This window comes from Piliocolobus tephrosceles, chromosome 9, assembly GCF_002776525.5.
Source record: "Piliocolobus tephrosceles isolate RC106 chromosome 9, ASM277652v3, whole genome shotgun sequence".
NCBI lineage: Eukaryota > Metazoa > Chordata > Mammalia > Primates > Cercopithecidae > Piliocolobus > Piliocolobus tephrosceles.
The window spans coordinates 56,936,375-56,963,170 of NC_045442.1; the positions used below are offsets into that span (position 1 = coordinate 56,936,375).

Here is a 26,796-nt window from a genome sequence, read left to right on the forward strand (position 1 = left end):
CCTTCAGTCTTTGCCTTGATGACCTTCATGATGTTCTGTCCCTCTCTTATGAAACAGACTCCCAGGAAGTTCGGTGCATGCCCACTCCCTCATTTACAAGACACCTAGAAGAAAGACCTCTAGAGTTCTGCCCCCATAACTCAATAACTCAGGGCACTGTGGTTGATGTACTTGTTTGCTCAGACAGGCGCACTTCAGTGTAGGGCCACTAACTGATTTCAGGCAAGCGTGCAAGACTCCTCTAACATGAGAAATTCAGAAATCAAGATGAGTGGGTAGGAAGAGAGTTATCATTTGCCTAAGAAACCCCACTAGGGGTCTCCTAATTGCTGCGAATCATCCAGGCATTGGGATATGCTGCATCTTATCACCTACGCTATGTCTCTTGTTATATTTGCTATTTCTTTTCTTTTTCTTTCTTTCTTTTTTTTTTTTTTGGAGATGGAGTTTCATTCTTGTTGTCAGGCTGGAGTGCAATGGCACAATCTCAGCTCACCACAAACCTCTGCCTCCCAGATTCAAGCAATTCTGCCTCAGCCTCCCGAGTAGCTGGGATTACAGGCATCTGCCACCATGCCTGGCTAATTTTTTATTTTTAGTAGAGATGGAGTTTCTCCATGTTGGTCAGGACTTAAACTCCCTGACCTCAGGTGATTTGCCTGCCTCGGCCTCCCAAAGTGCTGGGATTACAGGCGTAAGACATCACGTATGGCCCTATATTTGCTATTTCTACCAAGGCATGGTGAGCAGTCTGCTTAAAGACAAAAATTGAAGGCCCATGGAGTGACCTTTGTACTCTTATCTCCATTTAGCTGTTCACAGACAGTCTGAATGATGCTATTGCTCAGACACTACATTTTCTTATTCCTCCCAAAAGCATATAATCTTAACTTTAAGAAGTAACTTAGCTCAGCCATTAAAAAATACTAGTGCAACAAATTTTAGTGTATTTGAAGAGTTAGCTCTGAAATAAAAAGCTGAGAATTTTATTTTATTGACAAGAACAAAAGAAAAATGTTAAGAGTTGCATAATAACTATAGCCAACAGTCAAGTTTTGACTGTGCAGATTTCATTATTCTGAGCTTTTAATCAGCAGTTGTAGGTAGATGGGAGCTGTTTCATACATAAAATAAACATCTCAGCTAGAATAAAGAATGGACCCAGAGCCGGGAAAGAGATGCAAGGGCTGAGTTGGACTTTCCTGAATCAAAACTTCACAGAATTATATCTCCAGGATAACATTGTGTTCCACCATTTAAATCAACAGAATTCACTATTGTAATCAATATTATTTTTTCAATGGACTGTTTTGGCTAAAAAAGAAAAGAGTAAGTAACAGAAAGGATGCTGCATATAAGTCTATGGATGCAAATACTACAGAACCACCTGCTGATATGAAAGAAGTACTTTTTACTACATCTGCTCATGATTCTCACCAGGGCTCTATGACAGTGGAGACCCACACAAGATCGTGCTCTCTATGTTTTTAAAACTCAAGGTCAGTGGGGGAGATGAACCAAGATTAGAAACCAATCTTCTTTTCTACCGTATGTACTGTTCTTAATAAACATTGCCCTCATTGAAAAAATAAAGAAAAGACTTCATTTATTTTTTGAAAAACTAAACCAAAAATTTAAAAGATGCATGAAAATTCCAGGGCAGATTTCAAAACCATCATAAGTGAACTGTGCTGGGTTCAGACACATGGGTCTACTTTCTTCTACAAATATACTAGGGAACCTCTCCTTTGACAATTTGCCTATGTCATTACTTCTGCTCAAAGGCCCTTTCCTCGTGCCCTTAACTCACCTGCTGAAATCGTTCTCCACCTGTGGGACTAAGGCAGTCTTAATTTAAAAATTATATGCTAAGCACTGAATGAGTGCCAGGCCTATAGGCGTACAGTGAAAAGCAAGCCAGGGTTGGTTCACACTCAGGTGGAAAGAAACAACTAAACAGATAAATACATCATCACAAATTTGAGGGGTTCCTTGAAAAAAACCAAAGGATGGGATGCTGAGAAAAAATAATGGATGGGAAGCCTGAAGGGGCAGACTGGGTGACCTCTCTGAAGAGGCCTCATTCGGGCCATCTGGAGAATGAGAAGGGCCCAGTCAAGAGATGGGAGAGGAAACAGGCGTGGAGAGCCTGACAGGAAGTGGGGAAGCGGGAAAGTTAGAAAGGTAGGTGGGGATAGATCATACTCAGCCTTTCAGGCCATAGTCAGGAGTTTGGATCTTATTCTAAATGCAGTGAGAAGCCACTGCAGTGTTTAAGCAGAAGTGTGGTAGGTTCTGATTTGCTTTTTTTTTTTTTAAGTTTTGTTTTGTTTTGTTTTGAGTCGAGGCTTGCTCTGTCACCCAGGCTAGAGTGTAGTGGCACAATCTCAGCTCACTGCAACCCCCACCTCCACCTCCCGGGCTCAGGCCATCCTCTTACCTCAGCCTCTTGAGTAGCTGGGACTACAGGCATGTGCCACCATGCCCGGCTAATTTTTTGTATTTCTGGTAGAGATGGGGGTCTCACTATGCTATCCAGGGTGGTCTTGAACTCCTGAGCTCAAGCTATCCTCCCACCTTGGCCTCCCAAAGTGCTGGGATTACAGGCCTGATTTGCTCTTTTTTGTTTTTTATGAGACAGTGTCTCACTTTGTTGCCCAAACTGGAGTGCAATCGTGTGATAGCTCACTGCAAACTCTGCCTCCTGGGTTCAAGTGATTCGCTGCCTCAGCCTCCTGAGTAGCTGGGATTACTGACACCCACCATCATGCCTGGCTAATTTTTGTATTTTTGTAGAGATGGAGTTTCACCATGTTGGCCAGGCTGGTCTTGAACTCTTGATCTCAGGTGATCCTCCCTGCTTGGCCTCCCAAAGTGCTGGGATTACTGGCATGAGCCATCACACCCAACCCTGATTTGCTTTTTAAAGGAATCACCAATATCACTGAGACTGCTGTATGTACAGAGAACATGTCATGTCGGCAGGGGTGCAATGGCAGAGGAATGGCGAGGAAACCCTAAGTTCTCCAGGAGAGAAAGGATGGTGCCTCCGACAGGGCAGAATCAGCAGAGATGCAGCCAAGTACAGATTCAAGTTACATTTTGGAAGAAGACACACTGCAAACATCCTTCCTTTGCACTGTCTCTAAGGGGGTTTATCAAATTCTGATTGTAATACTGATTATTATGTTTATATGCATTCCACTTCTACCCTACCAAGATTATACATTTTTGGCAACAGAAATTGTTATTCATCTTTAAATCCTCAAATCTTGTCACAGTGCCTGGCCTATAGGCAGCTTTCAATAAACGTTTGTTGAATTGAATATAAAAATACAGCTACTCCACCTTTCTTAGAAAACCTTCCACCCGGGGCTGGCAGAGAACTTGCACGCAGCTATCTCTGGTGACTGATCATTAAGTTCTGTGGCCTCGAAAGCAGCAGTGTGTGGCTAAGCCTGCAGTTGGTGAGAGGAACACCTCGAGGGACATCTGTGTGGCCCATCACAAGAGCAGTGTTTGACAGATGGCATTGCACCAACCATTGCTCCCTGACAGGAAGCGCATCAGTAACCACGGGAACCACCAGAGACCAAGGACCACACCCTTTCACCAAATGGGAAGGTGGTCATGGGGAGGAGAGCCCCAATTTGTGCAGGCAGGAGGGCCTTAGGATTAGACTGGATTTAGAAAAACAAATGAGTGCTTGTTTATTTTGTTCTAGTTTCTAGAGTTGATTTATAAATCTTAATAATATTTACATATAAAAGTCTCATAAAGTTCTCATCCACTTTTAGACTTAAATATCCTAATTCAAGGGTTTCTCAACATTTTTTGGTGAGTCACTACTTGGCTGGAAAAGAAAGGAAAAAGAGAGGCACATTTACCCATTACATATGGATAATGATTTATAACATGAAAGTGAGTCTTGAATAAAGGCGTTTAGACTAAGCCCAAAAGAGCCACATCACAAAATGCAATTAGCTGGACTTCAAGACAAGATGGCAATGAAGGCACTGATGCCTTGAACCCTCCTCTACCATCATCTCACTGCAAGTAGCCTTAGTCTGTACAGATAGCAGCCTCTACAACAGTACCAGAAACTAATGGTAAAAAGTAACCATGTACCAGAAACTTGAAGGATTTCTGCCAAATTCACTTCCATGGAGCCAAGTGAGAACGTCACTGATGACCAGCAGACTGCCATGTCCACAAGGAAAAGAATTGGCCCAGGAAGTAGGCAAACATTCTTCACCACAGATGCCCATTATCTGGAGTAATGAGAGCCACACTGACTTGGGACAACGATGAAGAAAGAAGGGTGGAGGAAGAAAGTTTCCTAGTGGCTCCAATAGGAAACCAGCCTGCTGCTATCAGCATGGAGTCAACTTGCTGACTGTTCCTTGTTGAGGATGGACCAGGTAGAGAGAACAAAGTATGGAAAAAGATGCTCTCTGTTCTGCTTTTGCTTCCTGCAGCCCACTCAACCAGACCCTTTCAGTTTTGACCCTATGACAGAACTGATTGATCTTGTGGGGTTAATGCAAGAGGGAGTCAGGTAAGGGGGTGCTGCCTCTTAAGACTGAACATTAGTATAACTTCCATGGTCACATTCCTCACTGTTGTCCTTAATTCATTCACCCTCAAAGGTTCTCTCAGCTCATATTATATTGAGTACCTTTGCTTGTCTGCTCTGGAACTGGGTGATTTCCTGGAATGCTATGAGACAGCCCTACCTTGATCTTTGACAGAGCCTATGGTCATCCAAGCATTTGGAATATACGTCAATCCTTGGCCTTTGTGAATCCTTTTGTGTATGGATAGTGTAAACAGAGACCATTCAACATATGACCTATTAAAAACCCTGAAGCATAGACGTGTACAAGCAATTACCTAAAGGCACAGAAGAAAGGTCTTCCACTTAGATAAACGTGCTATATAAAACAGCAAAATAAAAACTTCAAAAATCAGATTTATGTACTTAATCATGTAAAAGAAGATAATATACATTTATAAACTAATAGCAGATGGAATTATAAGTAGGTAATGGGATGAGATAAAGAAAGACCACGTACAAATGAAATACAAGGTCACCAAATTGAAAGCCATGCTGGCAACAGTACATAGTAGACTTGAAAATGTTGTAAAATTAATTAGTGAGATACAGGTCAAGCATAAGAAGTTCTCTCTAAATAAAGACGTAAAGACAATCTTTCTTTGTCTTTACTGATGATTGACCAAAGACAATAAAGAGACTGACTGTCAAAATGCAATCTCTTGAATAGTATGCGATATGGTCGCATCTAAATCTTCATCCAAATCTCATCTTGAATTGTAGATCCCCTAATTCCCACGTGTTGTGGGAGGGACCCAGTAGGAAATAATTGAATCATAGGGTGGTTTGCCCCATACTATTCTGGGGATAGTAAGTAAGTCTCACATGATCAAGATCTGATGTTTTTGTAAAGAGTTTCTGCTTTCACTTGGATCTCATTTTTTTCCTTGTCTGCCTTTGACCTTCCACCAGGATAGTGTGGCCTCCTCAGCCCCATGGAACATGAGTCCATTAAACCTCTTTTTCTCTAGAAACTACCCAGTCTTGGATATGTCTTTATCAGCCATGTGAAAATGGACTAATATGGTATGTGTTCCTGAGAACTAAGGAGCATAATGTGATTTAATAGAACAAAATGTTCCCACTACAAAAAAGAGGAAGGAGCAGGGAAAAGCAAGGAGGAGAAGGAGGAGGAGAAAAACAATGGAAGACTCCAAATCTATGCATTTTTTTTCACTAAAATGTTTACATATCAATGACAAATTATATAAGAATCCCATTGTATCTTATCAAAATATCTTCTAAAACTAATGGACACAAATCTCCATAAGGAAATAACGATATGAATGACTATAAATTTCACTAAGACACTATTTGAAGATGATTTTAAAAACACATAAGAGAGTCTTAAGGATGGAAAAAGATATTCCATGCAAATAAAATCCCCCCAAAAAGAGCAGAATTAGGTATCTCTATATCAGATAAAATAGATTTCAAGACAAAAACTGTAAAAAGAGACAAAGAAGGTCATTATATAATGACAAAGAGGTCAAATAAGCAAGACAATATAGCAATCAACACTGTAGCACCCAGATATATAAGGCAAATATTATTAGAGCTAAAGAGAGAGAGAGACCCTGATATAGTAACAGCCAGGGACTTCAATAACCCACTTTCAGCATTGGAAAGATCATCTAGACAGAAAATCAAGAAAAAAAATTGCTATAGACCAAATGGACCTAACAGACATTTACAGAACACTTCATCCAACAGTTGTAGAATACATATTCTTCTCCTCAGCACATGAAACATTCCCAAAGACAGACCATATGTCAGACCACAAAACAAGTCTCAAAAATTTTTAAAAAATTCATATCCAGTATCTTTTCTGACCACAATGGAATAAAACTAGAAATCAATAACAGGAGGAACTTTGGAAACTATATGAACACATGGAAATCAAACAATATGCTCTTAGATATAGTTTGGGTATTTGTCCCTGACCCAATCTCATGTTAAATTGTAATCACCAATGTTGCAGTTCGGGCTTGGTGGGAAATGTTTAGATTATGGGGGTAGATCACTTATGAACGGCTTGAGCCATCCTCTTGGTGATAAGTGAACTCATGCTCTCAGTTCACACAAGATCTGGTCATTTAAAAGTGTGTGGCTCCTCCCCCACCCCACTCACTCTCTCTCTCTCTCTTGCTTCTGCTCTGGCCATGAGACACTGCTGCTCTCCTCTCACCTTCCACCATGATTATAAGCTTCCTGAGGCCTCCCCAGAAGCTGAGGAGATGCCAGAACCATGTTTCATGTAAAGACTGCATAAACCAGAGCCAATTTACTCTTTCTTTATCATTTATTCAGTCTCAGGTATTTCTTTACAGCAACGCAAGAAAAGACTAATATGCTCCTGAATGAACATTGAGTCACTGAAGAAATTAAAAAGAAACCTTAGAAATTTATTGAAATAAATGAAAATGCAAACACAACATTCCAAACCCTATGGAATACTGCACAAATGGTACTCAGAGGAAAGTTTATTGCAATAAATGCCTGTATCAAAAAAGTAGAAAAACCTCAATTAAACAACTTTGTATCTTAAATAACTAGAAAAGCAAGAGCAAACTAAACCCAAAATTAGTAGAAGAAAATAATAAAGATCAGAGCAGAAATAAATGAAGCTGAGATAAAAAGAGAAAAAATCAACAAAATGAATTTTTTTGACAAGATAAGTAAAATGGACGAACTTTTAGCCAGACTAAGAAAAAAAAAGAAGACCCAAATAAATAAAATCAGATATAAAAAAGAGATGTTACAACTGATACTGCTGAAATTCAAAGAATCATTAGGGACCATTATGTATAACTATCTGTCAATAAACTGGAAAACCTAGAAGAAATGGACAAATTCCTAGACACATGCAACCTACGAAGATTGAGCCATGAAGAAACACAAAATCTGAATAGACCAATAACAAGTAACAAGATTGAAGCAGTAATAAAAATGTCTCCCATCAAATAAATGGCCAGGACATGGTTGGACGTGGTGGCTCACACCTGTAATCCCAGCACTTTGCGGGGCTGAGGCGGGCAGATCACTTGAGCTCAGGAGCTCAAGACCAGCTGGACCAACATGGGGAAACCCCATCCCCCGTCTCTACTAAAAATACAAAAATTAGCTAGGTGTGGTGGCGCATGCCTGTAATCCCAGCTACTTGGGAGGCTGAGGCAGGAGAATCACTTGAACCCGGAAGGCAGGGATTGCAGTAAGCTGAGATTGCACCACTGCACTCCAGCCAGGGCAACAGAGCAAGACTCTGTCCAAAATAAATAAATAAATAAACAAACAAACAAACAAATAAATAAGGACAGGACCTGATGGCTTCACTGCTAAGCTCTCAAACACTTAAGAATTAGTAGCAATCCTACTCAAGCTATTCCAAAGAATCAAGAAGGGAGGAATACTTCCAAACTTACTCTACAAGACCAGTGTTATCCTGATACCACAAACAGACAAAGACACAACAAAGAAAGAGAGCTACAGGCTAATATATCTAATACACATAGATGCAAAATTCCTCAACATAATACTAGCAAATCAAATTCAACAACACACTAAAAAGATTATTCATCATGATCAAGTGACATTCACCCCAGGGATGTAAGGATGGTTCAACATACGTAAATCAATAAATGTGACACTTCATCTGAACAGAATGAAGGAAAAAAACAACATGATCATTTCAATAGATGCCAAAGAAGCATTCAGTAAAATTCAACATTCCTTCATGATAAAATTTCCCAAAAACCTGGGTATGGAAGGAACATATCTCAACACAATAAAAGCCATATATAACAGACTGACAGTATCATACTGAATGAGGAAAAAGTGAAAGCCTTTTCTCTAAGATCTGGAACAAGACTAGCATGCCCACTGTCAACCACTTTTATTCAACATAATACTAGAAATTCTAGTCAGAGCAACTGGACATGAGAAAGAAATAAAGGGCATTCAAATTGTAATGGGAGAAGTCAAATTATCCTTGTTTGCAGATGATGCAATCTTATATTTAGAAGAAACTAAATATCCCACAGAAAACGATCAGAACTGATAAACAGTAAAGTTTCAGGATATGAAATCAATATACAAAAATAAGTAGCATTTCTATATGCCAAAAATGAACAATCTGAAAAAGAAATCAAGAAAGTAATCCAATTTATCATAGCTACAAATAAAACAAAATGCCTAGAAGAAGTGAAAGTTATCTAAAATGAAAACTATGAGACATTGAGGACACAAAAAATGGAAAGTTACTCCATGTTCATAGATAGGAAGAATCAATATTGTTACAATGCCTATACTACCCAAGGCAATCTACAGATTCAGTTGAGCCAAGTGTTAGTTTCCTTTGGCAACACCCTTACAGACACACCCAGGATCAGTACTTTGCATCCTTCAATCCGGTCAAGTTGACACTCAGTATTAATCATCACTGCTATCCTAAGCAAAAAGAACAGAGCTGGAGGCATCACATTATCTGACTTCAAATTATACTACAAAGCTATAGTAACCAAAAAAGCATGGGACTGGCATAAAAACAGACACACTGACTAATAGAAGAGAACAGAGAACCCAGAAATAAATTCCCACATTTACAGCCAACTTATTTTTGACAAAGGTGCCGAGAACATATGCTGGGGAAAAGGCAGTTTCTTCAATAAATGGTGTTGGGAAAACTGGATATCCATAAGCAGAAGAATGAAACTAGACCCCTGTCTCATGCCACATACAAAAATTAAATCAAAATAGATTAAATACTTATATCTAAGACCTCAAACTATGAAACTATTATAAGAAAACATTGAGGAAACACTCCAGGACATTGGGCTGGGCAAAGATTTCCTGAGATCACACAGCAAAAACGGACAAATGGGATTACATCAAGCATAGCAAAGGAAACAATAAAGTAAAGAGACAATCCACAGAATGGGAGAGAATATTTGCAAATTACCCATCTGACAAGGGATTAATAACCAGAACATATAAGGAGCGCAAATAACTCAACAGAAAAAAAATCCAATTTAAAAATGGTAAAAGAACTGCATAGATATTTCTTAGAAAAGGATGTACAAATAGCTAACGCATATATGAAAAAATGCTCAACATCATTAGTCATCAGAGAAACACAAGTAAAAACTACAATAAGATATAATCTCACCCCAGTTAAAATGGTTTTTATGAAAAAGACAGGCAATAATGATTGCTGGTGAGGATGTAGAGAAAGGGGAACCCTTGCAAGCTGCTGGTGAGAATGCAAATTAGCACAGCCATTTTGGAAAACAATATGGATGTTCCTCAAAAAACTAAAAATCAAACTCTCTTATGATCCAGCAATCCCACTGCTGGGTATATATCCAAAACAACAAAAAAAGGAAAATTAGTATATCAAAGCGATATCTGCATTCCCATGTTTGTTGCAGCACTACTTATAATACTAAAATATAGAATAAAACCTGTGTCCATCAGCAGATGAATGGATAAGAAATCCTGTTGTTTGAAACAACATGGATGGAACTGAAGGATATTATGTTAAATAAAATAAACTAGGCACAAAAAGACAAATATTTCATGTTCTCATTCATATATAGGAGCTAAAAAAAATTCGAGCTCATGGAGGTAGAGAATAGAATAGAATGGTGGTTAGCAGAGGCTGGGAAGGGTAGTGGAAAGGGGGACAGAAAGGGTAAAAAATACAGTTACACAGAAGGAGTAAGATCTAGAGTTTGGTAGCATAATGGGGCAACTATAATAAATTAACAATAATTTATTGCATATTTTAAAATAACTAAGAGTGGAATTGGAATGTTTCTAACACAAAAAAATGATAAACGCTTGAAGTTATGGATACCCCAATGTATTAGTCTGTTCGCACATTGCTATAAAGAATTGAGAATGGGTAATTTATAAAGAAAAGAGGTGTAGCTGACTCACAGTTCTGCAGGCAGTATAGCAAGCATGGCTTGGGAGGCCTCAGGAAACTTACAATCATGGTGGAGGGCGAAGGGGAAGCAAGCGTGTCTTCACATGGCAGCAGGAGAGAGAGAGCAAAGGGGTAAGTGCTACACACTTTTAAACAACCAGATCTCTTGAGAACTCCAATATGAGAACAGCAAGGGGGAAGTTTGCCCCCAAGATTCAATCACCTCCAACCAGGCCCCTCCTTCAACATGTGGGGATTACAATTGGATATGAGATTTGGGCGGGGACACAGAACTAAACCATATCACCCAGTTACCATGATTTGATTATTATACATTTTATGTTTGTAGCAAAATATCATATGTACCCCATAAATACGTACAACTAACATGCATCCATCATACTTGAAAATGAAAAATTAAAAAAACAGATTCTTGAAAGAAAAAGGACATAATAATAAATTTCTGACTTGGGTCAAATTGATATTTACATGAAAGCAACATAAAGCTGTTCTTACATATCAAAGACTCAGGTAAAAAAAACCCAAGTTCCCTTAAGGAAACTGCTCAAAGATACTAGCCAAAACACCTAGAGATAACTGAAAATTAAATACTAAAAACAAACAAAGGCATCAAGGCTTTAAAGAACTATGGAAACCAAAGCCAATAAAAACGTAAGATCATCCTACGTAGTTATTTTGAATTTGGTTACAAAATGCTATAGAAAAAGTATCTGCCAGAGATAATCTAGAAGGTTACAAAAGGCCAATTCGTAATATAAGTCACATGAACCTTCACAGACCAAAAGACATAGAATAAAATGAAGAAAACTTTTTAAGTATAAGGAGAAACTCACAACAATAACAAATATATGGGACACAAAATCAGAATAAAGCAATGTCAGATTAAGAAAGTGAAAATAAACAACCATGGGGGATGTGAATAACAAATACTAAGGCTAAATTAATAAATATCCCACATTTTTAAACCTATAAAAAGATAGCTTTCTTTCAAGTGTTCTTGGCACATTTAAAAAGCTGACCACATACTGGGCCATAAGGCCCCAAATCCCCCAAAGTGTAAATTGTTGTCAACCAAATTCTCTGCCCACAAAGAAGTAAATGAAACAATTGAAGGGAAAAGCTCTATAACATGAACAAAAAATCTCAACCCTTGTAAATTTAAAAAATACTTTCTAATATATCCATCTAAAGTAATAATTTTATAAATGGGAAATATTTTAAAAGCAAATATATTTACCACGTCTTTAAAAAAAAAATGAAAACAACCTATGACAAGTGAGGGAATGATTAAGATACTTGCTAAGTGATATTAGGCAAATTAATCTGTTGGAGCCTGTATTTTCTTATCTGTAAACTGGGGATAATTATCTCCTTCCATGGGTTGTTGTGAAGATTATATTAGATAATGCTTGTGAAATATTTCAACCTCTGTGTTTAGTATCAAGAGAACATCAGTACGTCTTATCTATTAAGATTGTCATCGAAGTTATGCTTATGATGAGTCTGCAATAATCCAGATAAATGCTGATATTGTTGAGGGGAAAGTATGGAATAGTAATGTGAAATACATTCGACTGAAACAACAGTAAATAAGTATGTGTAACCCAAATAAAATTGTGCCTCACTCACTCACCTGAAGCACTGTCTTAGCACAGTGACAAAGCAAAAGAAACACAAACTGATTCTTAGAAAGCTGTGAACCATGTAGCTGCTTATGAATAGAGAGGTGTGGCTTACCTCACCTGTTACACGTCTTACAGTGAACCTCCTAAAAAAGTCTCTTTCAAATGTTGCCCTCTGGAGTCTCACCTTTCATGACAACTGCTCAAATCTGTCTTTCTGCCTCTCAGGACCTGGGATCTCTTCCCTTCAGGTCCTTCTTCATCCCTTCTTACAGGGCTAGCCATCATTCTCTGCTTGTCTTACTTGCATTCCCATCCATTACTTCCCTCTGACAAATAAACAAATATTTCTTGGGACTTACCCTTTTTTAAGGGGGTTGGGTTGGTTTTACTATGTGACTATTTAAAATTCAGTAACTGTATCTCTGTCATGGAACAGGAAGCAACAGTGACGTTTTCCCTCTGCAACAACAATACATGAAAAACAAAACAAACTGGAAGGAAATACACTAGAAAGCAACACTAATTGTTTCTGGACAATGAGGCTATAACTTGTTCCTGCCATTTTCTACTTTACTTTTGATTTCAAATTTTCTACAATGCACATGTCTTACTTTTAAAAAAAATGTGAGATAAAATCCACATGCTACACAACTTATTCTTTTAAAGTATACAATTCAGTGGTGTTTATGATATTCACAGGGTGGTGCAACCATTCCTGCTATTTAATTCCAGAATATTTCCATTATCCCCCAAAGAAACCTTGTATCCACTAGCAGTCATTCTCTATTCTCATTCGCCCCAGCTCTGGCAACCACAAATCTACTTTCTGTCTCTACAGATTTTCCTATTCTGGACACTTCATGTGAACGGAATCATGCAATATGTGGCCTATTGTGTCTGTCTTCTTTCACTTAGTGTAGTATTTGCAGTTTCATCCATATTGTAGCACCTTTCAGTACTCCATTACTTTTTATGGCTGAATAATATTCTTAGACATATTATTTCCATAATGAGAAAGACATTTTAGCTTTTTAAAAACTAATGGATAGATTAAGTATTACCCTTGATTGTCACTTCTACTAAGAGTACAACCCAATCATAATATATGATTTTTGATAACACATAAATTGTTTTTCAAAATCATATGTATATAAAAAACATAGAGAGTCTGCCAAACCTGTTTCTTTCTCTGACTCAAGCTCTCACATAAAAAAAAAAAAAAAAAAAAAACCCACAGGAATCAAAATGATGTTTTTCTGAATATCAAACACAGAAATTGAACCATATAAAAAGACAGCTGTGGATATTCAGGACAAACACATACAATTCTATCTCAAACAGAAGATGAAAAATTCTTGGCTTTTAAATCTTGAGCATTCAAAGGGAATACTTACGGTAACTGAAATGAGCAATTTTAAAAAACTGGAAACACCGTACATGAAATATTCTATGGCAATCAATTGTAGTTAAAGATAATCTCAGCTCAGATCAATATAGCATAATTCAGCTTTACATTCATTAAGAAGAAAGTAGTTCCAAATTTGTTGGTATGCATGCCATGTATGTATTTGTGTACCTGGAAATCACAAACACATAAATATTGATGCACACTCAGTGCCCAAATTTAACGTTGCAATCTTGGAAAGGCAGACTTCTACACATTTTCAGTGACAAGGGAGACATCCTGATGGAAGCTAACAGTAGCTAGCTCATATAAAGTAATGGTTCACGCAAACATAGAATTCTGTAAAGGAAGGACTTACCCTGGACATAAAATGTGAGGTGTTTCAAACACACTGAGGGTGGAGTCGGGTGGTGACCAGTAGTAGGGCACTGGTGGTGTACTGGTTCTTGATCTAGGTGCCAGTTACATAGGTATGTTCAGTTTGCAAAAAGTCATCAAGATGTACATTTGTGAACTGCATACATTTCTCTATGTGTTACACTTCAATACTTTCTTAAAGTAAAAAAAAAGAAAGAAAGAAAGAAACAAGAAACTCTACACATTGATTTTGGAGGCCCTATCATCCTCATGGGGGTGGGGTTTAGCTAAGAGCTGGATGGGGAAGCTTTGTCAAGAATTAATAATCAAAATATTGGTCAAGTCTTCAGAGATGGCAAAGTTGTAAGCACTCATTTGAGAAAGCTAATACCAAGGCTGTAGACTGTGGGTGTTTAAAAACCCATACTCATGAAGAAAAGTCTCCACAGCCTTCTGTAGTAAATTACTCATTGAAAGCATTCTCTAAAGATGTTACCAGGTTAGCTTCTGGAGCAGCAGGGTGACCACCTGCTGTGGTCTTCTGATACAATGACAATCAAGCAATTGTATGTAAACATTTATGAGACTATCATGTGCTCGTTAGGACTAGGCTGTGCTTTGATTCAGGCAAAGGAAGAAACATTTTTTCAGGTTTTCACAGCAAAGTTAGACCATAAATGCAAAAGTGCTGGTGGAAAATTAACCAGACTTCTTAAGATCTCTTACTTTCCAGCTAGTATTTTTCAGAGCATGTTCCTATACCTTCCAACTTTAGGTACAAATTATTACATGAAAGATTGTACAATTTTAAAAAGCAGGATGAAGCACTGTTTGTGGAAGTGGAAAATGATACCAGTCTGGAGTGCGACTAGAAATTTTAAGTCAAAAGACTTTAAAATGTCATAACTTTCATCCAATTTTCAGGTTTTATTCCTGGAAAAACAATAAATGTATAGAAAAAGATTTCATTTAAAGAATGTTCATCAGCTGGGTACGGTGGCTCAAACCTGTAATCCCAGCACTTTGGGAGGCCGAGGCAGGCAGATCACGAGGTCAGGAGTTCGAGACCAGCCTGGCCAACATAGTGAAACCTCGTCTCTACTAAAAATACAAAAATTAGTTGGGTGTGGTGGCACACGCCTGTAGTCCAAGTTACTTGGGAGGTTGCCAAGTTACTTGGCAGGAGGCGGAGGTTGCAGTGAGCCGAGACCACGCCATTGCACTCCAGCCTGGGTGACAGAGTGAGACTCTGTCAAAAAAAAAAAAAAAAAAAAATGTTCATCATCATATCACTATTTGTGGAAACAAAAATAACTTTAGAAGTCCAAACACAGGAGATGGGTTAAAGAAAAATGAATATATGTCCACCAAAAATGTGTTATAGGAGTACACTTATTGTTATATTAAGATGTTCATGATAAATCTTTAAATTAAAAAAGATTAAAAAATTTACAGAATAACACCACTCCTTAAAAATTATGTGCCTAAATACACACAAAAAGATTGAGATAGAGATATACTAAAATACGAATGCCAACATCTTTTATAGGATAGGATTATAATTCATTTTTTTTTTAATTTTTCTCATCTATATATTCCATCTCTTCTATAGTGAACATATGTTCTTTGTGAAACAAAGAAATTTTACAAAAAAGAGGGCATGGAGGTAGGAAAACAAGGAAATAAAATACCTTTGTGTGTGAGAAAACATTCTTCCTTCATTATGTGAAATTAACATCTACTCTTGACCTTCTCTCTGTGTACCTTAAGAACTGTGTGTGAAACATCTTTCATATGGCAGGGAACAGCCTTGCTGCTCCTGGACCCTTCTTTTCAATCCTGAGCAGATGTCCCACTCATCAATATATCATCTTGGAGTTCCTGGTTACTCAGTTCCCTTTACTTCTATCAAAGGAACTAATACCTCAATAGGCCCAACCATGAAAACTACATAGCCCCTCAGCCTAGAGCAATGTAACAAGGATATACCTGTTGCATGCTAGGTATAGGAACAAGGCCATGGGAAAACATTCTCTAATCTTTCCAGATCAAGTCATGAGACTTTGAGAGATTTCAGTAGTCATGTCAGAAAATAGTCCCTGGTCTACTTCAAATAAATAGAGTTTAAAGAATATTAGAATCTGATCTAAGGGTTCATTGTTGACTTTTGTTTGATACACACAAAGGGAAACAAGTTCCTTTACTTGAAGCCTCTTTCTAGGAGCTTTAATGATCAGCTGCCAAATTTAGCCTTTGGCTCCATGTCCACTGTGTCGATTATTCTCCCATGCTTACTGAAGTGAGGCCAAATCTCATCCCTATTTAGAGAGAACAAATGCAGATATCTTGATGAAATGGAGAGCTGGTGAACCTGTATTGTAAAGAGCCAGGAGAACATACTGGAAGCACAAGGGCCTCATGGCTTATGTTTTAAAAGTACGTTCACATGAAAGGATCAATGGCCGTGGGCGTGTTATATGAGACATAGAGAGAAGGGGAAGATACAGAGAAGGCAGTCAAGATTGGCTGCTCATTGGACTCACTGGGGGATTTGTTTTGTTTTGCATACTGCTATCTGTACAAGAATGCTCTTGGCAGCACTATCCAAAATAGCCAACAACTGGAAACAACCCATCAACAGTAGAATGGATAAAAAATAATAAAGTGAGGCCTATTTATACAATGGAATATTATACACCACTAAAAATGAACTACTGCTACATACATTATGGATGAATCTCAGAAACATAATATTGAAGCCAGGCACAAAAGAATACATAGGATATGATTTCATTTATATAAAGTCCAAAAGCAGGCAAAACTAATTTATGGTATTAGAAGTCAAGATAAGGGTTACATTGATTGGGTAGTGGCTGGATAGGGGCATGAGAAGGGCTTCTGGGTGGTGGTAATGTTCTGTTTCTACATTTAGGTGCTGGTTATGTGAGTGTATTCAATTTAGGAAAATTTTTTATATACTTATAATTTGTTTTTCAAATATAAGATATACTTTGATAAAACGGTTTTAGTTCAGATTCCTGGGCCCTAACATGGATCTACTAAAACCGTGGGCTCTAAGTTCTTTGAGGTATTCAGTATAAAGCAAGGTTGGGAATCACTACACCAGATGATCTATATCCATTGGTGTGCAGAAGCCAGCCCCTACTAGCCCACAAGAACTAGCTGTTAAATTTTTAGGAATTTTGCAGGCCCATTAGTGCCAGTATGAAAAATTAAATTAAATCAATTTACAATTACATAAATTATACTAAAAACAAAGATAATAAGTACTCAAAACGCATCACTTTCTAGTTATTTCTGTTTACTATTATCTATATTTTGAGGCTATTCATGCCAATTTTATCTACATGGTGAAAGTACAATACAATGGTGTGACACCGCGTCATCTCTTTCCAACTCTGTGCTCAGCCACATCAGCAGCTTGAAATTGGACGTGGTGGGAATATTTACACCACAGAAATCAGCAGCCACTACCAATCAGTGCTTGCTTTATTGTTCTAGATCTAAGAAAATAATTTGGAGATTAAACTTAAAAGTGTGCTATATGTGTAGGTGTTGCACTATGAATGGTACGTTTGAAAAATATTCTTTCAGTATTAAAAATTATCATCTGGTTCAGCAAGGAAGTGATTCACATCATGGATGAATGAGTAGAGTTCTGACATATGTCTTTGATGTTTCACTTTTGTCTTACTGATTAACATAAAAGAAAATACCTGCCAGCATTTATATGGGAGCTGCACCCCTTAATCAACTGCAACATAGGTTGGCCTATGGATAGAAGAGTTCTGCAAAAAACAACAAAAGCATACTGTGAGACCTAACTGGCTATACTGAATTTACAATAACAAGTATTATAGAGTTTATTATTATTTGTAAACAGTGTACCACACATTCTTTATGTCACTAAAATTTATGTCAACTTGTGTATGCACATACATGCATTTTACTTTTTTCCAGGAGAGCTGGTTGATTTACCAGGCCATCACCACCTACACCCCTCCTATGTTTAAGATTCCATGACTCTCTATTATGGTTTAAGAAATAAGCAAACAAAATAAGGTCTGGTTATGGCCTATTAAGCATGAATTTCAGCATAAGATATAGTAACCACTGTTCTTTAGGACCTCATGACTCAAAGTGCGGTCCACAGACCAGCAGCACTGGCATCAATGCGGAGCTTGTTAGAAATGCACGATCTCAGGCCCCATCCCAGAATTACTGAATCAGAATCTGCACTTTAACAGGGTGCCCATTCTTGTTGTACACACATGAAAGCTTGAGCACAGATTTAAAAGCAATTAATTCCTTGGTAAAAATAAAAACTTACATATAATCAGTTTGAGATTAGTAGAAGGTTAAGGACAATATAGCAACTGGTGAGTTCTCAGCATCTAGCCCCAATTCAGCCACTTCATAGCACTGGGAAAGACATCTACTTGCTACTTTTAAATTTGAAAAAAAAGGACATCCATCTTGCAATATGCATTTACCAAATATTAAAAGTGAAATTGCACCATCAGGATAATAAAGTCTATTCTAGGCCACTTGGATTATTACTAAAAAAGGAAAAACAGGTACAAGTATTTAAGAAAATATATCAAAGCAGTAGCTTTCCTCCACATATATGATGAATTGGAGGTGTTGGCAAGGACTCGGTTCCAAAAGTCCAAAGCAGGGCAGCAAGTGCCACATGACAAAATGTGGCAGCTGGGGAGAGGAGTGCAGACAACACTTCCCAGCGATGTAATTTAGGCCAGGGTACTTATCAAGTGCTGCCAGTGAAATGGGGAAATTGTGGTGTTTATGCTTTTCCTATCAACGTATCAGTCAGCAACACGTGACAAAAAGAAAAGGCAGGAGAAGCATACCTCAAATACTCAATACTACAGTTAATTGAAATGAAGGTAGGAAAGTCTCACATTTCAAAATTGAAAGCAAAAATTTTCTACTGGTAATAATATTCTCCGGAAATATTTCTTAGTTATCTGGCTGGAAATAGTGGCTTTGAGATACAAAGTTCCATGTAGAACACACGTTAGCTACTTCGGAACAGTGTCTGGAAGAAAATGAGAGCCACAAATCTGCAAAAGAAGCTTGGTATTAGTTTGCAGCAGAAACTAAGGCAATAAAATAATTCAATGCAAATAAATTTTGGCAACCTTAGAGTGTGAAGAAAACAAATGTAATGGAGACTGGGCCACTGCAACCCGGAGAGACCACTGGGCCAGTTGTGTTCAAGAAAAAAAAGTTCCTATAACCATTCCTTGCAAATCAGAATTCAAATGACTCCAGTAAATTTACAGACAAAATGATACAACTGCCCTAATATGTTAAAACACTTTCTTTCGACATAATCTAGGAAGGCTAAGAAGAGAGCTAACCCTTATTGAGCACCTACTATGTGCTTTACATGCATGAGGCTTTTATAACATCCTCATAACCCTCTGACGGGGGAGGGGATACTGTTCCCATTTTACAGTTGAGGAAAGTAAGGTCATATTTCACCTAAGTTGCATAGTTAATGAAAAGCCAGAGTTTGGTCAAAATGAAAAAGCGCCAAACAGATCACATAGCAAAGACAGCTTGGAAGGGTTCTTGTAACAAAGACAGCTTAGAAGGGTGTTATGTTTTGAATAAGAGAAAAAGACTATTTTATCTCAGCACCACCGAAGACAAGTGAGGTTTCTCCTAGTACCCACCATATCTTTACACGACTAGAATTCTCTTATCAGCATTTCTGGATGTATCTTGGGTTTCAGATGTATATCACACTTGCTAGTTGTATTTCAGGCTACATTGGAAGATTTAGAAGACTTGGCACTTTTCAGGCAATGTTATGTAATGGAACTGGGCTTTGGCCGGGACTTGGAAGCCTGGGTTCAGTTCAGACTGTGTCACTTATTAACTATGAGAGTAGTCAAGTTACGTTGCTTCTCTGGGTGCCAGTGTTTTCCATCCACATGAGGTTGGGCTAGGTATCCTTAATAAGGACATTCCTGGCTCCATGATTCAACTCTCTATGACCCAACTGTTTAAGATTGTGACAACTTCCATCAAAATACATTAAAAATGACCTGAACAGCCAATTTATCTAGGCAAAAATGTTATGTAGTTCCAATTTAAATACACAATTTAGAAAGTAGAAACAAACCCAGAAGAATAACTTCTATACTCCAACATCTGCAAGAGTAACCTGGAATGAAATGGTTTAAAGTGTTGTTTTTGGTGGTGGGTTGGGGGAGGTGTTATTTAGAGCAAATATATGTTCAAGTTCTTAGACAGCATTGGGTACAAATCCAAACTCTGTTTCCTAGTAGTTCTTTAACATCTCTGAGTTACATTTCTTGCCTGTGTAAAGTTGGAATTGATAATGAATATTAGCTGCAATTTAGTTAACGTGTCTGGCATCTAGTAGGGGCATAAATGCTAGTTTATTGTTATCACAGCAGTCATTAGGGGTTTGGTCTATGGTTGGGTAACAATTCAAAGGAAATTTCTCCACAGAGAGATGGAACCTAAGATCATAACCTTATTAACACTGGGAACTTGCCATTAACCTGTGTCTATGCAATAAATAAACTCAGGTGCACAGTGGAGACATATAATTGCTTTCTTCTAGACCTATTGGCATCGCTTTCTTTGTAAAACTTGCTAATTCGTTCTCTAGTGGATAAAGCCCGATCAGAGGCATGCTGATGTATTTGATGACAGAGCTCAAGGAAGTTTCTGAAGACAGGAGTGTCCTGGGTCATCTGGAAAAAGTGACAGTCATAATCACATGTCCATCCTTTTTGGCGTCTTTTGCCAGTTTTCCAATATCTGTCCTATGGGCACAAGGAACAAAAGGTGCCAGGAAAAGGAGGAAGTGGGTTCTATTTGTTTACAAACTAAATATAAAAAAATTCTGATGCTAACAAATAACTAATCTGTAAATATCCCATCCATTGGAGTTATTGCTTCTTGACCCATCCCCCAAAAGCTTTCCCTTTCCTTTCCCTCCTCCCTGCTGCCCACACACTCACCCATCTCCTGCCCTCATCTACACACACACTTTTTGGAACTCATTTTTCCCTCCCTCTCCAAGTTTTGTTTTGGTCTTGTGATGTTGGTGGGAAGCCTGGTGGAGAAGAGAAGCATTCAAATCACCTATGCTCTTTAAACCCTAAAACATGAAGCCAGAGGGAAACTTGAATGGCCTATTTTCTAAAAGGAAGACCAAAAGAAAGTTTTAAACATTTCTCTGTTTTCTACAGGTATATTTCTTGAACAAAAAATGGCAGAATTTCAAATGTTTCCAGCCATTTTAAAAGAGGTAAGTCATGCATACTAACCAAAACCTTATGAAATTCAAAAGAGAAAACAAATGATTGCTAAATGATTATTATTAGAGATACCATGCTAATTCCTAGATCTCTTTTGTTCATAATGTTATATGATTCAAAGTATAATTTTAGTGCTTAAAATTATAGGTTTATGGTTGCTATATTTATATTGATATTTTATATAAAACTAGCTAAGAAGGATTAACAACTGTTACAAATTACTTTATGAAAAGAAAGAGGGAAGAAAGAAAGTAGGGGAACAGAAGAGAGAGAAGCCTGCCAATTCAGGCAAAACCTGAAAAAGTCTTGCTTAATATTTGGTTGTTATCAGGACTTTGGTTAGGATTTATCTATTATGTATCCCAATCCATCTATGTGGTGCCTTTCAGACAAACTGAGGTTCCAGGAAAAATCCAGTACTTTTAAACATTATGCCAAATTATTATGCTTTCTCAAAGACGCTGTGCAGATTCAAACAGCTCACAATTTTAGGTTACTATGCTTGTGAAGCAATAACATCTTTGAGTTTGAGATACTGCAATTTAGCGGTTCTGGATGACTACATAATGTCTCCCTGTTGGGTTGAAATTCTACATTCTACCCTTTCCCAAACTCTCACCGATTAATCATCTACCCAGACAAAAAAATGTGCTTGGAAATTTTTTTCATGCATATATGGAATTGCAAAGTAATTCCACAGAGTGGAAAATGCTGAACTTCTCATAAATGTACTACTGATCCCCAATTCAGCCTTCTGGCAAGTATAATCTTGATTTATTCTCTATTGTTTCATACCTGAATGTTTAACATCTTGCCTTTTAAATCTTCCGTAAAATCTTCAAGGCCAGAGACCCCACAATAAAAACTTTCTTATATCGTTGACAGTGTCATGCCAGAAAGTACACATGAATACTTACAATTTCACTAATTTACTTAAGAGAATAGAATTTATTAATTTGCAACAGCTGGGCCATTATTATTATATGTTATTATAGTAATTACCAAGTTATCTTAGACAAGTCACTTAACCTTCTTTGTCTTCAGTTTCCCTAGTGGAAAACACTTTTTCAACTAGAGAGTTTAGGTCTTAGGGTGAGACAAAAACTTTAAAAAAATATCCTATTTGTGCCATTTAATAGAAGTAAGAATTGAACATATTATTTAATGTCTCTAAACTTCCAACTCCTCACCTGTAGTCTGGACCTCAAGATAGTGGTTTCACCTCCCAGAGGTTTTTTTTTTTCCTTGTTGTAGCAGAATAAGACTATTAATATAAAGAATGCAGCACATTACCTGAACCACGATTCATGCTCAATAAGTCAATTATTATTATATCAAGTTTCTTCCACCCCAGAGTGCTAAGATTAGCATAGAAGTAAACCCTCAATTATCAAGCACCCAGATCCCCAGTATTCTCAAGCGTGGGCACCATTCTGATGCCTAAAGCAAAAAATAAAACATCATATGAAGGATAAACTGGTTTGAGGCCCATATTTGTACCATGGTACTCACAGAGTAAGCAATAATTTTAATAATCATTGAACTCATGACATTCAAAACTGAGTCTATAAAAAAGTCAAAGACAAAATTTTTAAAAGACAAATGATTAAGAAACCTGTTCTGAAATGCATGCTGAAAATTAGATACAGAATGTTACCAATCTATAGTCATGGGTTTGCACAAAGACACTGACCTGGCTTGCTGGAAGTGAAGAACAGAACACTCGGCTCACAGCTGGACTTACCTACATAAAAGAGAGAAATACTTTATAAATTCTACTGCCTGCCAGGAGTACATGGGGAGCCACTAAAATTTTCAACATACGTTGTTTTCTTTTTTTTCCCCTGAGAAAGGGAAGAATCTGCTTTACTTTTGCTAAGTGCCAGTGTTAATGTGGCATTTCTTAGGGTCAAATACATCCTGAAATAGCTAGGTTAACATTTTGCAGGATTTGTGAAAATATATTTTTGAGCACTTGGGACGATACCAAAAAAAAAAAAAAAAAAAAAAAAAACCCAAAAAACATTTGGCCGCAAACCGATAGGTAACAATGAAAATCTTACAGGCATTTTACAATACAGAAGTCATAGATGTGGTCGGCCTATTCAAAATAGCATTTTTAGACAATATAATCATAATTAAAAGACCAAACAATTTTGTTTTTTCCTGTTGTATTTGTATAACTTATCATTTGTATTATTGAGCCAATAACATCAAACTGTTACATGTGTTTCTATTTCCACCTGTGTGATCACACAGCTTGCGTTATGCACTTAAAAAATTTTACACTGTCTTCAAACTCTGGGAAAGCAATAATGGGCAAAATTAGTATATTGACTATGATATTCTTGCTTCCTAATGATTTTCCAAAGCCTTCTGTACTAGGATCAACTGGTTAAAGCTTTTTCCCATTAGTATGTCCAAATATGATCCAGGAATCTCAGAGGAAACCATGTTTAATATAATAATTTACTGCCCACTCCACCTGTGGAGCAGAATGCAGACGCTATTTATACTGAAAAGAGCTTGTGTTTATTTTCTAGCAACCAGCGACTCTCTTAGGCATCTACAAGGTTACTGGAAATGAAACGTAGTTCCAAATTTCTAAATAGCGTTTGTAAACAAACTTACCAGAGTATGTTTAAAAAGGTCTAAGGCTTGCTAAGACCAAACAAACACAGCCTATTGACTATTTACTATCTGCTGCTCGTCAGAGGACTTATACAAAGATGCAACCACCGATAACGGTATTTTTTTTTTCGGTTTAGCGTATGTTAGTGTAGAATGTACACCACAGCCTCGGTTGGGGGTGGGGGAGCCCCAAACCAGTGAAATCTCAAGCTGAGCGTTTGGCTGGAGTTGAACAAGGCTCAGTGAACAGCACAGGATGGGGAAGTTCAAAGTCAGGGCGACTCTTTTGGTCTTAACTTCCTAGATTTTCCTAGATCTGGGTGCCTCTGTGTATATGTTAACCTTCATGCATTTTTGCCCCCAGCAAATGTGTACAGTCAGCTCCAAAGGCACAGCTTGTGTGCTAACGTGCAAAGCCAAGTCAAAACCCTGTGCTTGGCGCTCCCTTCTAACTTTTTGGCTTGTCCAAGTCTAAATATTGACATTGCTCCTCAGTTGAGATGTTTGATACTGCTGGGGATGGAAACGGTGCAGCTAACAGTAGGATCTAATGATATATTTTTACATAGTTGTGCCTGCCTTCCACTTCCTTTCGGGGGGCAGAGGGCTGGATTCTCTTGCCTGCACATCTCCCCTTGGTTGTTTTCCCCAAAGCTGAGCACACACAGACAAGGTAAGGTGTTCTGCAAGCCCCTCATGGCAGCTTCTCTTGTTGTCACAGCAACTCACAACAGACTCCAGAGACACGGGGTTGCGGGGGAGGGGAGGGGAACGCCAAACTGTGGGCTGGCCAGTCAACTCTCAAGAGGGTGCAAGCGCCAAAGGGGCTAGCTTATGCCCCTGTTCCGGTCCTCCGGTCCCCGCCCTGCCTCCCCACACTGGCCTTCGAAGGGGAAGCGCCTTCTCGTCGGCGCGGCACCACCCCCTCCCTGGCGCAGCCAGCCTGATAAGGGTGCCTGTTGTACATTTTCTCAGCTCCAAGTTAGGGGTGCGGCTGTGCGGGCGCTCCTAGAAATCTCTTGTGCTCGCCTCTGATGGGAGGGTTCCTGGCCTCTCGGAGAGGCGAGGGCGGCCCCCCTAGAGGCTCGGTCCCACAACTCTCTCTCGGGGCGCTGCTGGCCGCGTGGCACGGCCCGGGGCCCGCACTTGCCACCCGCTGGGGCCGGGGCGGTGGGGGCTCCGCAGCGGCTGCTCGGAGAAGTTTCATAGCATAGAGCACTCACGACACAGAACCTACCCTGAAGCCGAGCGAGACGCGAGCTCTCTCCGCCTTCAAGGGCCGGGGGGAGCGGGGGGGCCTCCGCCACTCAGCAGCAGCCACGGCTGCGCGCGGTCGCGGGTGTGCGGGGCCCCTGCGCGCGGCGCGCCGCCCGCCGCCCAACTTTGCACAAAGGCAGCATGGCACTGCCTCGCCCTGCCTCCTCGCCCGGCGCCGCGGCCGCTCTTCCCAGTCCCGGGCGAGAGGGGCTCGCCCCTTTCCACCCGCAGCCCTCCCCTTCGCCTGCCCCCACCCCGCTCCCAGGCGGGGCAGCCGGGCGGAACGGAGCACCCGGCACCTCGCTCCGCCGCCGTGGCGGCCGCCGCTCGCACTGTGACGTTAGCAGCCTTCGCGGCTATTTATATCCACACGACTGGATTTCATTCATGAAACCGGGGCCTGGTGTGTCTGTGCTCTGGGACACGGGTGGCAAAGGTGCCTCGGCTCTACGCAGACCCGACGGGCCCGGGCACGGAGGCGGATCGCCCGGGACAAACCGACACAGAGCATGGGAGACCCCCGCCCTTTCCCCGCACTGCCAGGAGGGGAGATTCTGGGCGTCTGTGTCCCCGTACCCCATCCCCAACATCCCATCCACTCCCGTGCCTTTGCTGGCCCTTTGTCCCAGGCTTTGGAAAAGTAAGTTGGGCCACTAACCGGCTGGGCAGCATGGCTTTCTTCCCCCTAGGAGCTGACCGGCCGCGGACTCCGAGGGAGGACATTGGCTTTTGTTTCAAAACCGAGCCCAGCTGCTGACTAAGGGCTGCGTTAGCCCAGCCTCCTCCTCCCTGGGCGGCTGCACGTGCTGGCTGGCTCCTCCATTCTGGGTTACCTTCCTCTGCGACTTGGCCGGAGGGGTCCCCGCAGGGGGCGTAGGGACGCACCGCTGACCCCGACCCGGGTACAGAGGTGATTTACAACCTCCTGCAAATGGCTGAGTGCGGAGGTGAAATTGACTGTGGCCTTCCACAGACAGCCCATGCCGCCTCACAGAAACTGCCCTGTCTCCCTGGCTGACGGTGAGTTCTCAGGACAGAACCAGGGGTAGTTTTCATGCATTCACATAAATGCTTATGGAGTGACAAGATGCCAGGTGTTTTGCCGAGCTCTAAAGAGGTGACATGAAAGCAACCAAATGGGTTCCTGCCCTCAGGGAGCTTTCAGTCAGCCTGCTAAAATTAGTATGCCTAACAAAACCCATCACTCCCAGCTTGTAAAGAGACCACTGGGGAATAAAGACACGACTGTGTTCAGCTACCCATAGGAATGAATATATTCATTAAACCTTTATTGAGTAGGCTGTATGTGGAGAGCTGGGGATACAAAGATGGAAACAATGTCATTCTTGGCCTCACCAGTTCTCAGGTAATGTGTTCCTGAGATACTGAAGGACTGGGAAAAAGAGTCCATCCTATTATAAGGGCTACTTCTTTGGCTTATCCCCCCAAAAACAGGATGCGTGAAAAAATTCTAAAAGCAAACACACTTCTCGGTCCCTCAGTTTCTTCCAGGAAAGCGTCTTCAGTTTCCTGATGAATTACCCTACGGCCAAGATTCCCAGGTGAATTCCAGTCCAGTGGATATTTCTATTCTTCCTCGCTTGCTTATATTC

General features: G+C 39.6%; 1 protein-coding gene across 5 annotated transcripts in view; it reads right to left on the reverse strand.

The window, feature by feature from the left end:
* The window catches only part of RHOBTB1 (Rho related BTB domain containing 1), a 75,734-nt gene extending 49,780 nt beyond the window's left edge, over nucleotides 1-25,954 (reverse strand). For 2 of the 5 annotated variants that reach the window (XM_023185587.2, XM_023185585.2), the window contains exons 1-2: nucleotides 25,164-25,378; nucleotides 22,989-23,039 (exon numbers count right to left, since the gene is read on the reverse strand). The gene's annotated coding sequence lies outside the window, so the exon portion shown is untranslated. Of the gene's footprint in view, nucleotides 1-12,546; nucleotides 12,647-13,950; nucleotides 14,044-17,686; nucleotides 17,759-22,988; nucleotides 23,040-25,163; nucleotides 25,514-25,841 lie in introns of those variants that run through there. The other 3 variants (XM_023185589.1, XM_023185588.2, XM_023185586.1) reach the window with 3 other exon arrangements.
* Between the last annotated feature and the right edge of the window lie 842 nt (nucleotides 25,955-26,796).